At 39.7% G+C, this 15655-nt stretch overlaps 1 protein-coding gene across 1 annotated transcript in view; it reads left to right on the plus strand.

Moving 5' to 3' along the window:
• Positions 1–15655, plus strand: part of LRP1B (LDL receptor related protein 1B) — a 1961274-nt gene that overhangs the window by 1286443 nt on the left and 659176 nt on the right. The gene's annotated exons all lie outside the window — the stretch shown is intronic.

A 15655-nucleotide genomic window follows, 5' to 3' on the forward strand; every position in this document is an offset into this window, starting at 1 on the left:
CAATGTCTGGATTTGGGGGAAGACACAACTCAGTCCAACATAGAGGTCATTATCTAACTTAACTCTCTGTAGACCTTGCTTAAGCTAAACGCCTTAATAAAAGGGAAATGATTCTCTTAAACATTCATCCTAAACAATGTATATGTAAAAGTCAAAGAATTACATTGTTGTCTTTGAACACTTTTAATCTCCCTTGCTTAGAGCAGTTACAGATACAAATTGAAGTTACCATTATTCTACGTGATTTAGTCAGTCCATCATGCCTGACTCTTTGCAACCCCATGGACTATGGCCCACCAGACTCCTCTCTCCATGGAATTCTCCAGGCAAGAATACTGGAGTGAATAGCCTTCCCTTCTCCAGGGGAATCGTCCCCATCCAGGGATCAAAGCCTGGCTCCTGCATTGCAAGAAAATTCATTAACATCTGAGCCACCAGGGAAACCCAGTATTCTACTTGTCCTAACTTAATAGGCCATTTTATATGTGACTTGAACTTGGTAATCACTTTGGAGTGATTGCCAAGAGCAATGAGCATTATTCTTTTCCACTCTCAGGTATTATACTACTAATCTCAACCGATATTCATGTGAATGAATCTAACTAGTTGGATAGGGAAATAAAATAATTTTCTTATCACCATCCTAGACTCTTGGCTGATATCCCGTAATAAAAGACAGATTGTGCTGTGTGTGCTTAATTGCTCAGTGGTGTCCAACTCTCTGCAATCCTTTTGGGCTGTAACCCACCAAGCTCCTCTACCGCTGGGATTTTTCAGGAAGAATATTGGTGTGGGTCAGCATTTCCTCCTCCAGGGGATCTGCCCAACCCAGGGATCAAACACCTGTGTCTCCTATGTCTCCTGCATTGCAAGTAGATTCTTTACCCGCTGAGCTATCGGTAAAACCCAAGGACAGATTAACAGGAGGAAAAAAAAAAATAACTTATGTATGGTTGGACCTATCCAAAATACGAGATTCAAAAGATAACTATACTATTCAGGTTTATATATCATTTATTATTTTATATACTATTTATTTCCTGATCTACAGAAAGAGATGGGGTCTGCAGCTTCAAAGAAGGGAAGGCAGTTCATGGAAAGATGACATTAGGAAATGTTTAGTAAACAATAGTTGTCCTACCTTGCAGATGAATCTCTCAGATGAGAAAATTATCCCTGGTGATGTCTGTCCTCTTGGTACAGGCCCACTTTCTAATGTAAATTTCCCTTCAGTTCAGTTCAGTCGCTCAGTCCTGTCCGACTCTTTGCGACCCCATGAATTGCAGCACGCCAGGCCTCCCTGTCCATAACCAACTCCCGGAGTTCACTCAGACTCGCGTCCATTGAGTCAGTGATGCCATCCAGCCATCTCATCCTCTGTTGTCCCCTTCTCCTCCTGCCCCCAATCCCTCCCAGCATCAGACTCTTTTCCAATGAGTCAACTCTTCGCATGAGGTGGCCAAAGTACTGGAGTTTCAGCTTTAGCATCATTCCTTCCAAAGAAATCCCAGGGCTGATCTCCTTCAGAATGGACTGGTTGGATCTCCTTGTAGTCCAAGGGACTCTCAAGAGTCTTCTCCAACACCACACTTCAAAAGCATCAATTCTTCAGCACTCAGCCTTCTTCACAGTCCAACTCTCACATCCATACAGGACCACTGGAAAAACCATAGCCTTGACTAGACGGACCTTAGTCGGCAAAGTAATGTCTCTGCTTTTGAATATGCTATCTAGGTTGGTCATAACTTTTCTTCCAAGGAGTAAGCGTCTTTTAATTTCATGGCTGCAGTCACCATGTGCAGTGATTTTGGAGCCCCCCAAAATAAAGTCTGACACTGTTTCCACTGTTTCCTCATCTATTTCCCATGAAGTGATGGGACCAGATGCCATGATCTTCGTTTACAAAAGAGCAATTTCTATTCTGTTTTCAGAGTTTATCCTGTGTCCGATTTTTCTTAAAATAATTAGCTCCAAATAATCCTTACGCCAAAGAGACATATTTTCAGGTGGCACATTCTGCTAGCCATAAGAGAAGCAGTGTAAATTCATAGAACTGTTTAGCGTTAGTCCTTCAACCGTGTCCACCTCTTTGCAACCCCATGGACTGGGGCCTGCCAAGCACCTGTGTCTGTGGGATTTCCCAGGCTAGAATACTGGAATGGGTTGTCATTTCCTACTCCAGGAGATCTTCCCAACCAGGTAATGAACTCTGGTCTTCTGCATTGCAGGCAGATTCTTTACTGTCTTCCCTTACTGCATAAGGGAAGCCCAGAAATGCAGTAATTCATCATTAATTATGAAAAAAAAAAAAAAAAAACTCCATACACTTTTCTATTGACAGTGAATAGAAATATTTTTTCTGAAGTGCCTGTATATTAGAATTAGTATACTCAAATATATTTTAGATTTTGTTGACTCATTCTTTTATTCAGTGTAGCTACCTACCAGGTATTGTCTTTACCATTCACATGATGTGACTAATTATTTCATATATTATAAAGTGTAGTGGATTTTTTTCCCTTTACAGATGAGAAGACTAATAATAAGGATTCAAGTATGTTGTTCAAAATCACTCAGAATACGTCATAGCCAGGCCTCAAAGCATGTTTGTATGACCGCAACCCATACTCCCTCACCCACTGTATACAGTGACTCTCAACAGGCCTTAAAAACCATCCATTTAAACCATCCATGTAATTGGCATTGGGGGATTCCCAGGTGGTGCAGTGGTAAAGAATCTGCCTGCCAGTGCAGGAGATGTGAGAGACACGATTCGATCTCTGGGTCAAGAAGATCTCCTGGAGAAGGAAATAGCAACTACTTTAGTATTCTTGCCTGGAAAATCCCATGGACAGAGGAACCTGGCAGGCTACAGTCTTTGGGATTGCAGAGAGTCAGACAGATTTTGCAACTGAACACTCACACATAAAGGTGCTTTGGGATATTTGGGAATCATTGTTTTGAAAAACTGTATCAACTCTGTATTATCCTATTTACCGGGGTAATGGAAATCAGGAGAACACAGATAAAACATAGTTCAGATGCAATTTAACACAACTGTGACACAAGATGGATATTTAATTCAAATGCATTTCATTAGGATGTTAAATTATCTACATGAGGTCAGTGGGTCTTTATCTGTTTCTTCTCCTGCTCCTCTTTCTCCTCTTCTGATTTTCTTTTTATTTGCTTTATAATATTGTGTTAATTTCTGCTATATAACAAAGTGACTCAGTTTATATATATATAAAACTGAATATACATATAACTGAAATATATATTAAATATATTATTTTCCATTTGGTTTATCATAGGATATTGACTATAGTTCTCGGTGCTACATAGGAGGGACTTGTTCTTCTTCCCATTTTGATGAGAATAATATTTTTCACTAAATAAATGTTTTTGTTTTCTAAACATTGCAGCAAGCAGTTATTTGGGGCCTCTTTGTTTTTGGCAGAAAATTCTCACTGTCCTCTCTCCTTCATCATCACACAAATACTAGTTCACTGGCAACATAGTCGAGCCATCAACTTGGAAATTAAACTACCTGCCATTCTCAGGTTTTTCTCCCTACAATCCTAGACTGCCCTTCAGCTCTCAGTGGGCAAACCTCAATGTAACAGTGAATTGAAGGAATTTTAAGACCATATCTGTCAGTTCAAGGTCACAAAGGCTTCAGAACAAAATTCTGGGTTTGTTCTGTGTCGCTCTTCCTCTCACCTCCATTGCCATTCTCTAGATTCTCTGTTTGAGGAAAAAAAAAAAAAAAACAATTCTTGGGAGAAAGCACAGCAAAGAGACTTCTATTACCATCATTGTCCTAAGAAATAGATTTTTGCCTAGAGCTTCAGACAAACTGCAGAAAGCTGCTCCTGCACCAAAGAGCATCAACAGATTGCATATGCACATAGCCAGTTTTGACTGTCCAGGTGGAAGGGGCGTTCCTTATTTGCGATAGGTACCATGTAAAAAGGGAATGGTTCCTATATAATTATAAATAATAGACTCATTCTGATATGTAGATATTTCTCTATTCCACTACACTTTTAGTTTTTTTCTTTACAAGTAAGCTGTCTTTGGCCCATGTTCACCCATTTTCCCCTCATAATGTGGTTAATCTATCCTTGGGAAATTGAAAGTTGACTGCAGTTTAATATTTCTAGAACATGGTACACAGTGGGCAGTAATAGATCTAGTGATGGAAAATTAAGTAGGCATCAAATCACAAATGGCCTTTGTGCCATGCTAAGCGGTTTGGCAGGGGAATGCAAGCCACTGTAGAATTTTAAGTGGTGGAGTGACATGCTTAGATTTGCATTTTGGAAAGATCACTCTACTGTTTCCTCAGCAAAGGTTGTCAGGAGAATGAGAAGTAATGGAGTCCTGAGCTAAGAAGTTTTAGTGGGAATGGAGAGGAAATAAAACATTGGGATGAGCACCTAAGAGATATGGCCTTGGGAAGGTAAAAAAGATGGCCCTCTAGTTTTTACCCCAGATGACCAAGTCAGGGACCATTCACTGTGAGAAGCTATCTTAGTTCAGAATGCTGTAACAAAATACCACAGGCTGGGATGCTTTAAGTAGCAAATATTTATTTCTCAATATTCTGGAGGTTGAAAAGTCCAAGATCAAGGTGGTAGCAAATTTGGTGTTTAGTGAGAATGTGTTTCCTGCTTCACAAGCAGCCAGCTGGTCTTACTGTATCATAGCAGAAGGGATAGAGAGCTCTCAGGGGTGTGTCTTTTATAAGGGTACTAATTCCACTCATGAGGGATCCAGCTTTACAGCCTAATCACCTCCCAGGGCACCACACCCTGGGAGTAAGATTTCAATATATGAATTTAGCAGGGGATACAATATTGCTCTTTACAGAATCGGATCTTGCTTCTATCACCAGTCACATCCACAACTGGGTATTTTTGCTTTGGCTCCATCCCTTCATTTTTTCCAGAGTTATTTCTCCACTGATCTCCAGTAGCATATTGGGCACCTAATAACCTGGGGAGTTTCTCTTTTGGTATCCTATCATTTTGCCTTTCCATACTGTTCATGGGGTTCTCAAGGCAAGAATACTGAAGTGGCTTGCCATTCCCTTCTCCAGTGGACCACATTCTGTCAGTCAGGTCCATTAATCAAGGCAAATTGGAAGTGGTCAAACAAGAGATGGCAAGGGAAAACGTCAACATTCTAGGAATCAGTGAACTAAAATGGACTGGAATGGGTGAATTTATCTCAGATGACCATTATATCTACTACTTTGGGCAGGAATCCCTCAGAAGAAATGGAGTAGCCATCGTGGTCAACAAAAGAGTCCAAAATGCAGTACTTGGATGCAATCTCAAAAACGACAGAATGATCTCTGTTCGTTTCCAAGGCAAACCATTCAATATCATGGTAATCCAAGTCTATGCCCCAACCAGTAACGCTGAAGAAACTGAAGTTGAACAGTTTTATGAAGACTTACAAGACCTTTTAGAACTAACACCCAAAAAAGATGTCCTTTTCATTATAGGGGACTGGAATGCAAAAGTAGGAAGTCAAGAAACACCTGGAGTAATAGGCAAATTTGGCCTTGCAATGCAGAATGAAGCAGGGCAAAGGCTAATAGACTTTTGCCAAGAAAATGCACTGGTCATAGCAAACACCCTCTTCCAACAACACAAGAGAAGACTCTACACATGGACATCACCAGAAGGTCAACACCGAAATCAGATTGATAATATTCTTTGCAGCCAAAGACGGAGAAGCTCTATACAGTCAACAAAAACAAGGCCAGGAGCTAACTGTGGCTCAGATCATGAACTCCTTATTGCCAAATTCAGACTTAAATTGAAGAAAATAGGGAAAATTGCTAGACCATTCAGGTATGACCTAAATAAAATCCCTTATGATTATACAGTGGAAGTGAGAAATAGATTTAAGGGCATAGATCTGATAGATAGAGTGCCTGATGAACTATGGAACGAGGTTCATGACATTGTACAGGAGACAGGGATCAAGACCATCCCCATGGAAAAGAAATGCACAAAAGCAAAATGGCTATCTGGGGAGGCCTTACAAATAGCTGTGAAAAGAAGAGAAGTGAAAAGCAAAGGAGAAAAGGAAAGATATAAGCATCTGAATGCAGAGTTCCAAAGATTAGCAAGAAGAGATAAGAAAGCCTTCTTCAGCGATCAATGCAAAGAAATAGAGGAAAACAACAGAATGGGAAAGACTAGAAATGTCTTTAAGAAAATTAGAGATACCAAGGGAACATTTCATGCAAAGATGGGCTCGATAAAGGACAGAAATGGTCTGGACCTAACAGAAGCAGAAGATATTAAGAGGTGGCAAGAATACACAGAACTGTTCAAAAAAGATCTTCATGACCCAGATAATCATGATGATGTATCACTCATCTATAGCCAGACATCTTGGAATGTGAAGTCAAGTGGGCCTTAGAAAGCATCACTACAAACAAAGCTAGTGGAGGTGATGGAATTCCAGTTGAGCTGTTTCAAATCCTGAAAGATGATGCTGTGAAAGTGCTGCACTCAATATGCCAGCAAATTTGGAAAACTCAGCAGTGGCCACAGGACTGGAAAAGGTCAGTTTTCATTCCAATTCCAAAGAAAGGCAATGCAAAAGAATGCTCAAACTACTGCACAATTGCACTCATCTCACATGCTAGTAAGGTAATGCTCAAAATTCTCCAAGCCAGGCTTCAGCAATACATGAACCATGAACTTCCTGATGTTCAAGCTGGCTTTTGAAAAGGCAGAGGAAGCAGAGATCAAATAGCCAACATCCGCTGGGTCAATTAAAAAGCAAGAGAGTTCCAGAAAAACATCAATTTCTGCTTTATTGACTATGCCAAAGCCTTTGACTGTGTGGATCACGATAAACTGTGGAAAAATTCTGAGAGAGATGGGATATCAGACCACCTAACCTGCCTCTTGAGAAATCTGTATACAGGTCAGGAAGCAACAGTTAGAACTGGACATGGGACAACAGACTGGTTCCAAATGGGAAAAGGAGTACGTCAAGGCTGTCTATTGTCACCCTGCTTATTTAACTTCTATGCAGAGTACATCATGAGAAAGCTGGACTGGAAGAAACACAAGCTGAAATGAAGATTGCAGGGAGAAATATCAATAACCTCAGATATGCAGATGACACCACCCTTATGGCAGAAAGTGAAGAGGAACTAAAAAGCCTCTTGATGAAAGTGAAAGAGGAGAGTGAAAAAGTTGGCTTAAAGCTCAACATTCAGAAAACGAAGATCATGGCATCCGGTCCCATCACTTCATGGGAAATAGATGGAGAAACAGTAGAAATAGTGTCAGACTTTATTTTTTTGGGCTCCCAAATCACTGCAGATGGTGACAGCAGCCATGAAATTAAAAGACGCTTACTCCTTGGAAGAAAAGTTATGACCAACCTAGATATATATTCAAAAGCAGAGACATTACTTTGCCGACTAAGGTCTGTCTAGTCAAGGCTATGCTTTTCCCTGTGGTCATGTATGGATGTGAGAGTTCAGACTGTGAAGAAAGCTGAGTGTCAAAGAATTGATGCTTTTGAAGTGTGATGTTGGAGAAGACTCTTGAGAGTCCCTTGGACTGCAAGGAGATCCAACCAGTCCATTCTGAAGGAGATCAGCCCTGGGATTTCTTTGGAAGGAATGATGCTAAAGCTGAAACTCCAGTACTTTGGCCACCTCATGCAAAGAATTGACTCATTGGAAAAGAGTCTGATGCTGGGAGGGATTGAGGGCAGGAGGAGGAGGGGACAACAGAGGATGAGATGGCTGGATGGCATCACGTACTTGATGGTCGTGAGTCTGAGTGAACTCCGGGAGTTGGTGATGGACAGGGAGGCCTGGCATGCAGCGATTCATGGGGTCGCAAAGAGTTGGACACGACTGAGTGACTGAACTGAACTGAACTTAGGGGATACAAACATTAATTCATACAGAATTCTATTGGGAAATAAGTATACATCGAAAAAATAAAATAGATTTTATTTAGGTCATGTAAAGTTTGTAGTGACTTCCTTATATTCAGGTAGAAATTCCTGCTATGTAGTAGCATATCTGGACTGAAGATTAAGAGGGTGGTTAGAGATGGCTCAGACGGTAAGCCTCTGCCTGTAATGTGGGAGACCTGGGTTTGATTCCTGGGTCAGGAAGATCCCCTGGAGAAGGAAATGGCAGTCCACTCCAGCACTCTTGCCTGGAAAATCCCATGGACGGAGGAGCCTGATAGGCTACAGTCCATGGGATCGCAACGAGTCGGACACGACTGAGCTACTTCACTTCACTTAGGCATATGAAAGAGATTTTGGAGCTCTGATGGTGAAATTTAGTTATTGAAATCACAAGTGAGAAATCTCCCTCACTCCTCTTCCATTTTCCAGGCAGTAGATGCAATTTCAACACTTTGGTTTGTTGCTATCTTTGTGGATTTTTTTTAAGTTATAGATTTTGCTTATTGACAGGCATTTTATTGCATCCATCACTTATGAATGATTGAGACAGTTCTATGTGCCTAGCAAAGGCCTTGGGACTTAGTGCTCATTTGCTCAGTTGTGTCTCAGCAAAATTATTTCCTTCATTTCTCTCTCTTTTGAGTGCAGAGTTTAGTGATTGTATGGTAGAATCAATTTACATTTATGATATTTATGTTAATTCTTTCATAAGTGTCTTCTATATCCCTATTAGTAAACATGTTTGTTTGCTAGGGCTGCCTTAACAAAGTCCCAAAGACTAGATTTCTTGACAAAAACTCATTGTCTCACTGTTCTAGAATCTTGAAGTCTGAAAACCAGGAGTCAACATGGTTGATTTCTTCTGAGGCCTCTCTCCATTGCTTGCGGATGGCTATCTTTTCCTCCTTGAGTCTTCCATCTGTGTGTTTCTGTGGCCTAATTTTCTTTTTATAAGAACATGCGTTATATCAGATTAGGATCTACCCTATTATGTGAACTTCCCTGGTGGCTCAGATGGTAGAGTGTCTGCCTACAATGCGGGAGACCTGGGTTGGATCCCTGGGTTGGGCAGATCTCCTAGAGAAGGCAATGGCAACCCACTCCGGCATTCTTGCCTGGAAAATCCCATGGACGGAGGAGCCTGGTAGGCTACAGTCCATGGGGTTGCAAAGAGTCAAACACGACTAAGCAACTTCACTTTCACTTTTCTTTCTTATTATGTGAAAGTGTTCATTGCTCAGTCCTGTCTGACTCTTTGTGAACCCCATGGACTATAGCACACCGGACTCTTCTCTTTTATTCATGGGATTCCCAAAGCAAGAATACTGGAGTGGGTAGCCATTCCCTTTTCCAGGGGATCTTCCCAACCCAGGGATCACACCCAGGTCTCTATCACTACAGGCAGACTCTTTACCATCTGAGCCACCAGGGAAGCCTAATTACTTCTTTAATGATTTTATGTTCAAATACAGCCCCAGTCTGAGGTACTAAGAGTTAGAATTTTAACTTATGAATTTTGTGGTGCAGAGTTCAGCCTATAATAGTGACATAGGGATATTTATAATTGCTTCCAACATAAGCAAGTAGTTTTTGAACTCTGGTAATTTCTGAAGATTCTAGTATATTTAAATGAATAACAGTATAAGGGAAAAAAGTGATAGAAATATGATTCTAAATAATTACAGAGTCAAAACCAAAGTTCTTTATATTAGAGGAGTTGTCAAAAAAAGAAAAATATTTAAAAAGAGAACATTTTAAGGAGAGGAAGTGGAGGAGATGGCTTTATTTAAATGTTTTCTAAGTAGTAAATTATTATGGGAGATATTTTTAGGTATATTATTTCCCCAGTCATTTCACAGATATTTAGAGAATGTCTACATTACACTCAGTTCAAAAGAATACAATGCACTGTGAAGAATACAAAGAAATACAAGACAGGATCCTTATTCTCAGGATTTTCATCTCTGGATAAAGAGTCAAAATTAGTACAAGTGAAAAGAAAAGAAAAAGCAGCAATTTCATACAAAACCATATGATGCTGTCTGTAGAGGCTTTGGAATCAATGAGAAAGAAGAGTCAGTGTGGGATGTGCTAGTCTGAAGTATTGCACTGAGTGTAGGGTTAGACTTGTGCAGTGAAGGGTAAGTAGAGTGGAGTCATGTGCAGACAAAAATAGGAAAACCGGAAAATGAAACTGTGCCTATTTTCTTTATAGGACTCATGAGAGTCTTCAGTTATTTCTTATCTTTTTTATTGTGGTAAGGACACTTACCATAAGATCTATCCTCTTAACAAAATTTTAAGTGCACAATAAAATATTGTTAGCTGTAGGCACAATATTGTATAGCAGATCTCTAGAATCTATTCATCTTCTATAACTGAAACATTTTATACCTGCTGGACAGCAGCTCCCTCATCCCCCAGCCCCATGCCCTACTCCTGGAAACCACTAGTCTACTCTGTTACCATGAGTTTGACTGTTTTAGATACCTCATATGATTGCAATCATACAATACTTATCCTTCTGTGACTGGCTAATCTTATTTACTGTAATGTCCTCAAATTTCATCCACCTTGTTGCATGTGGTGAAATTCTCTCTAGTTTTAAAAAGACTTTATTTTGTGTGAGCATTTTTAGGTTCACAGCAAAATTGACAAGAAAATACAGAGATTTCCTATATTCTCCTTATCCCTACCCACATGTAGTCTTGCCTGTTATCAACATCCCCCATGAGATTATTATCCTTTTTAAAGGCTGAATAATATTCCATTGTATATGCACACCAGATTTTATCGATCCTTCATCTTTTGGTGGACTTTTAGGTTGTTTCCATACATTTACATTTGTTATTATGAATAATGTCGCAGTGAACATTGGAGTGTTAATATCTCTTCAAGATTTTGACTTCAGTTATTATATATACAGTTAGTATATATACCCAGAAATGGTAATGCTAGAACATTGCTATTGTTGTTCAATCCCTAAGTCATTTCCATCTCTTTGCAACCCCATGGACTGCAGCACTGCAGGCTTCCCTGTTCTCCACTATCTCCCAGAATTTGCTCAGACTCATGTCCATTGAGTCAGTGATGCTATCTAACCATCTCATCCTCTGCCACCCCTTCTCCTTTTGCTTTCAATCTTTCCCAGCATCAGGGTCTTTTCCAATGAGTCAGCTCTCCTCATCAGGTGGCCAAGGTCATACAGTAGTCTATTTTTAATTTTTTGACTAATCTCCATACCATTTAAAATAGTGTCAGTACTGTTTTACATTCCTAGCAACAGTGTACAAGAGTTTCAGTTTCTCCACATCCTTCCATCCTTGCCAGCATTGCTATGTTTTTTGTTTGTGTGTTGTTTTGTTTTGTTTGTACTTTTTTGAGAGCCAGATGTGAGGTGATATTTCATTGTGGTTTTCATTTGCATTTTCCTGATGATTAATGATGTTGAGCATTTTTTCAAATACCTGCTGGCTGTTCGCAAGTCTTTAGATAAATGTTTCATTTATTTGCCCATTTTCAATCAGATTATTTATTTGCTGTTGATTTATAGGAATTTTAGGTATACCTTTTCTGTGTGTTTATTTCTTGTCTATCTCCCTCACTAGAACATAGGATCTATAAAGACAGAGATCTTACTCTTTCAACAATACAACACTGTCTCAACTACTATAGCTTTATAATAAGTCTCAAAGTTGGTTATTGTCAAACAGTTCACTCTCGTTTTTTTTGGTTGGTTTGTTTGTTTTTTGAGAAAAATTTCTGCCAAATATCTAAGTCTGAATAGCCATGGATTGTCAGACATTCTTTCAATGATAAAATGATATCCTTTGAAAAAAGTATCTCATTCTTCCTACAGTTTAAGCTATCTCATAAGTACATTTGTTCTATACAACTGTAGTTCACTATGCACCCAAGACCCAGATAATCACTACTGTGTGATCACTCATACTCACCTAGAGCCAGACATCCTAGAATGTGAAGTCAAGTGGGCTTTAGGAAACATCACTATGAACAAAACTAGTGGAGGTTAAGGAATTCTAGTTGAGCTATTTCAAATCCTGAAAGACAATGCTATGAAAGTGCTATACTCAATATGTCAACAAATTTGGAAAACTCAGCACTCCAATCCCAAAGAAAGGAAATGCCAAAGAATGCTCAAACTACTGCACAATTGTACTCATCTCACATGCTAGTAAAGAAATGCTCAAAATTCTCCAGGCCAGGCTTCAGCAATACGTGAACCATGAACTTCCAGACGTTCAAGTTGGTCTTAGAAAAAGCAGAGGAACCAGAGATCAAATTGCCAACAACTGCTGGATCATGGAAAAAGCAAGAGAGTTCCAAGAAAACATCTATTTCTGCTTTATTGACTATGCCAAAGCCTTTGATTGTGTGGATCACAAGAAACTGTGGAAAATTCTGAAAGAGATGGGAATACAAGACCACCTGATTTGCCTCTTGAGAAACCTGTATGCAGGACAGGAAGCAACAGTTTGAACTGGACATGGAACAACAGACTGGTTCCAAATAGGAAAAGGAGTATGTCAAGGCTGTATATTGTCACCCTGCTTATTTAACTTCTATGCAGAGTACATCATGAGAAACGCTGGGCTGGAAGAAACACAAGCTGGAATCAGGATTGCTGGGGAAAATATCAATAACCTCAGATATGCAGATGATACCACCCTTATGGGAGAAAGTGAAGAAGAACTAAAGAGCCTCTTGATGAAAGTGAAAGAGGAGAGTGAAAAAGTTGGCTTATTGCTCAACATTCAGAAAACGAAGATCATGGCATCTGGTCCCATCACTGGGAAAACAGTGATGGGAAACAGTAGAAACAGTGTCCGACTTTATTTTTGGGGGCTCCAAAATCATTACAGATGGTGACTGCAGCCATGAAATTAAAACAATCTTACTCCTTTGAAGGAATTTTATGACCAACCTAGACAGCATATTAAAAAGCAGACACATTACTTTACTAACAAAGGTCGGTCTAGTCAATGCTATGGTTTTTCCAGTGTTCATGTATGGATGTGAGAGTTGGACAATAAAGAAAGCTGAGTGCTGAAGAATTGATGCTTTTGAAGTGTGGTGTTGGAGAAGACTCTTGAGAGTCCCTTGGACTGCAAGGAGATCCAACCAGTTCATCCTAAAGATTAGTCCTGGGTGTTCATTGGAAGGACTAATTTTGAAGCTGAAACTCCAATATTTTGGCCACCTGAGCTGACTCATTTGAAAAGACCGTGATGCTGGGAAAGATTAAGGGCAGGAGGAGAAGGGGACGACAGAGGATGAGATGGTTGGATGGCATCACCAACTCAACCGATATGGGTTTGGGTAGACTCCGGCAGTTGGTGATGGAGAGGGAGGCCTGGTGAGCTGCGGTTCATGGGGTTGCAAAGAGTTGGACACGACTGAGCCACTGAAGTGAACTGATGCACCCAAAGTGCTTTCTACATGCACAGGCTCCCAATTTTGTTACTCAGAATAATAAAAAGGCTTAGACTGAACAAAACTGATGCTTATTACTTTTCAATTAAGGACATTTTTAAGTAAAACTCGCCTTTTATTTATTTATTTATTTTCCCTGTAACTTCAGGAAAGTAGTGAATCTAATTCTTACAAGTACAATCTAATGATACTGGCTATTGGACTTTTTTTATTTATTTGGGGGGAGACTGGGCTGCATGTCATATGCAATCTTAGTTCCCCGACTAGGGATTAAACCCATGCCCCTTGCACTGGACCTCCAGGAAATGCTCTATTGAACTTTTCAGATAGATATTTTACCTTTCTCTTTTCTATTATATTTTCTGTTTGTCTTATTCATTTGTTTGTTCATTCATTAAATAACGTTCTTGCCCTATGGAGCATGCATCCTCATCCTTGACTCTGTAAGAGAGAACTAATGATTGTTTGCCCAGGATTTCTTGTGTGAAGCTAGGATGATCGGTGGCTGCTTAGGATACAACCTCAACTGTAAACTCTTCCCAGAGACAGGCAGAGGTTTGCCTCCCAGAGTCCTTCAGAAGAGTGGAGGACCTCCAGGAGGGTGTCAGTATTTGCTGTGAGAGCAACAGAAAATGAGATGGCTGGATGGCATCACCGACTCAATGGACATGAGTTTGAGCAAGCTTCAGGAGTTGGTGAAGGACAGGGAAACCTGGAGTGTTGTAGTCCACGGGGTCTCAAAGAGTCGGACATGACTGAACAACTGAACTGAACTGAACTTAATAATAGTAGTACTTATCTTATAGAATTGAGAACATTAAATGAATTTATCTATAGTGTTTAGAATTGTGCATTGCATAAAATCAGATTTAGAAAAGGATAGTTATCATTAATGTCTATGTTATTACTCCTTTGGTAATACCTGAAACAAAGCTTTGGTTCAGTCTAAAATATCCTGACATTTGATTGAGAATAATTGTACCTTGAAGGTAAAGACTGCATTGTTATTGTTTTCTTCCCTGAGTTCAATAACCTGACTTAGATTCTTGGTTGGAATTGATAGTAGTCTCAATTGTCTTGTTGAAGATTCCTGTTGAAATAAATAGATTGTTCAATACCGAAGACATACGGATGGCTAACAAACACATGAAAAGATGCTCAACATCACTCATTATTAGAGAAATGCAAATCAAAACCACAATGAGGTACCACTTCACACCAGTCAGAATGGCTGCGATCCAAAAATCTGCAAGCAATAAATGCTGGAGAGGGTGTGGAGAAAAGGGAACCCTCCTACACTGTTGGTGGGAATGCAAACTAGTACAGCCACTATGGAGAACAGTGTGGAGATTCCTTAAAAAATTGCAAATAGAACTACCTTATGACCCAGCAATCCCACTTCTGGGCATACACACCGAGGAAACCAGAATGGAAAGAGACACATGTACCCCAATGTTCATCGCAGCACTGTTTATAATAGCCAGGACATGGAAACAACCTAGATGTCCATCAGCAGATGAATGGATAAGAAAGCTGTGGTACATATACACAATGGAGTATTACTCAGCCGTTAAAAAGAATTCATTTGAATCAGTTCTGTTGAGATGGATGAAACTGGAGCCGATTATACAGAGTGAAGTAAGCCAGAAAGAAAAACACCAATACAGTATACTAACACATATATATGGAATTTAGGAAGATGGCAATAACGACCCTGTATGCAAGACAGGGAAAGAGACACAGATGTGTATAACGGACTTTTGGACTCAGAGGGAGAGGGAGAGGGTGGGATGATTTGGGAGAATGACATTCTAACATGTATACTATCATGTGAATTGAATCGCCAGTCTATGTCTGACGCAGGATGCAGCATGCTTGGGGCTGGTGCATGGGGATGACCCAGAAAGATGTTATGGGGAGGGAGGTGGGAGGGGGGTTCATGTTTGAGAATGCATGTAAGAATTAAAGATTTTAAAATTTAAAAAAAAAATAAAAAAATAAAAAATTAAAAAATAAAAAATTATTTAATTACCTTAAATGTTTTAATGCACTAAGAGTAGACTCTTAGAAAGAATTCAAGTTTTGGAGACAGAATGACCGTATATATGAATTTGACTGAGGTGGTTAATCTCTTTGAATCTCAGAAAATAATAATAGCATCCCTATAGTTTTGATATGATCATTTGACATAATATACTGTAATAATAAGTGTAAAAATTGACTACTGTTC

The sequence above is a fragment of the Ovis canadensis genome, chromosome 2, assembly GCF_042477335.2.
Source record: "Ovis canadensis isolate MfBH-ARS-UI-01 breed Bighorn chromosome 2, ARS-UI_OviCan_v2, whole genome shotgun sequence".
Taxonomy (NCBI): domain Eukaryota; kingdom Metazoa; phylum Chordata; class Mammalia; order Artiodactyla; family Bovidae; genus Ovis; species Ovis canadensis.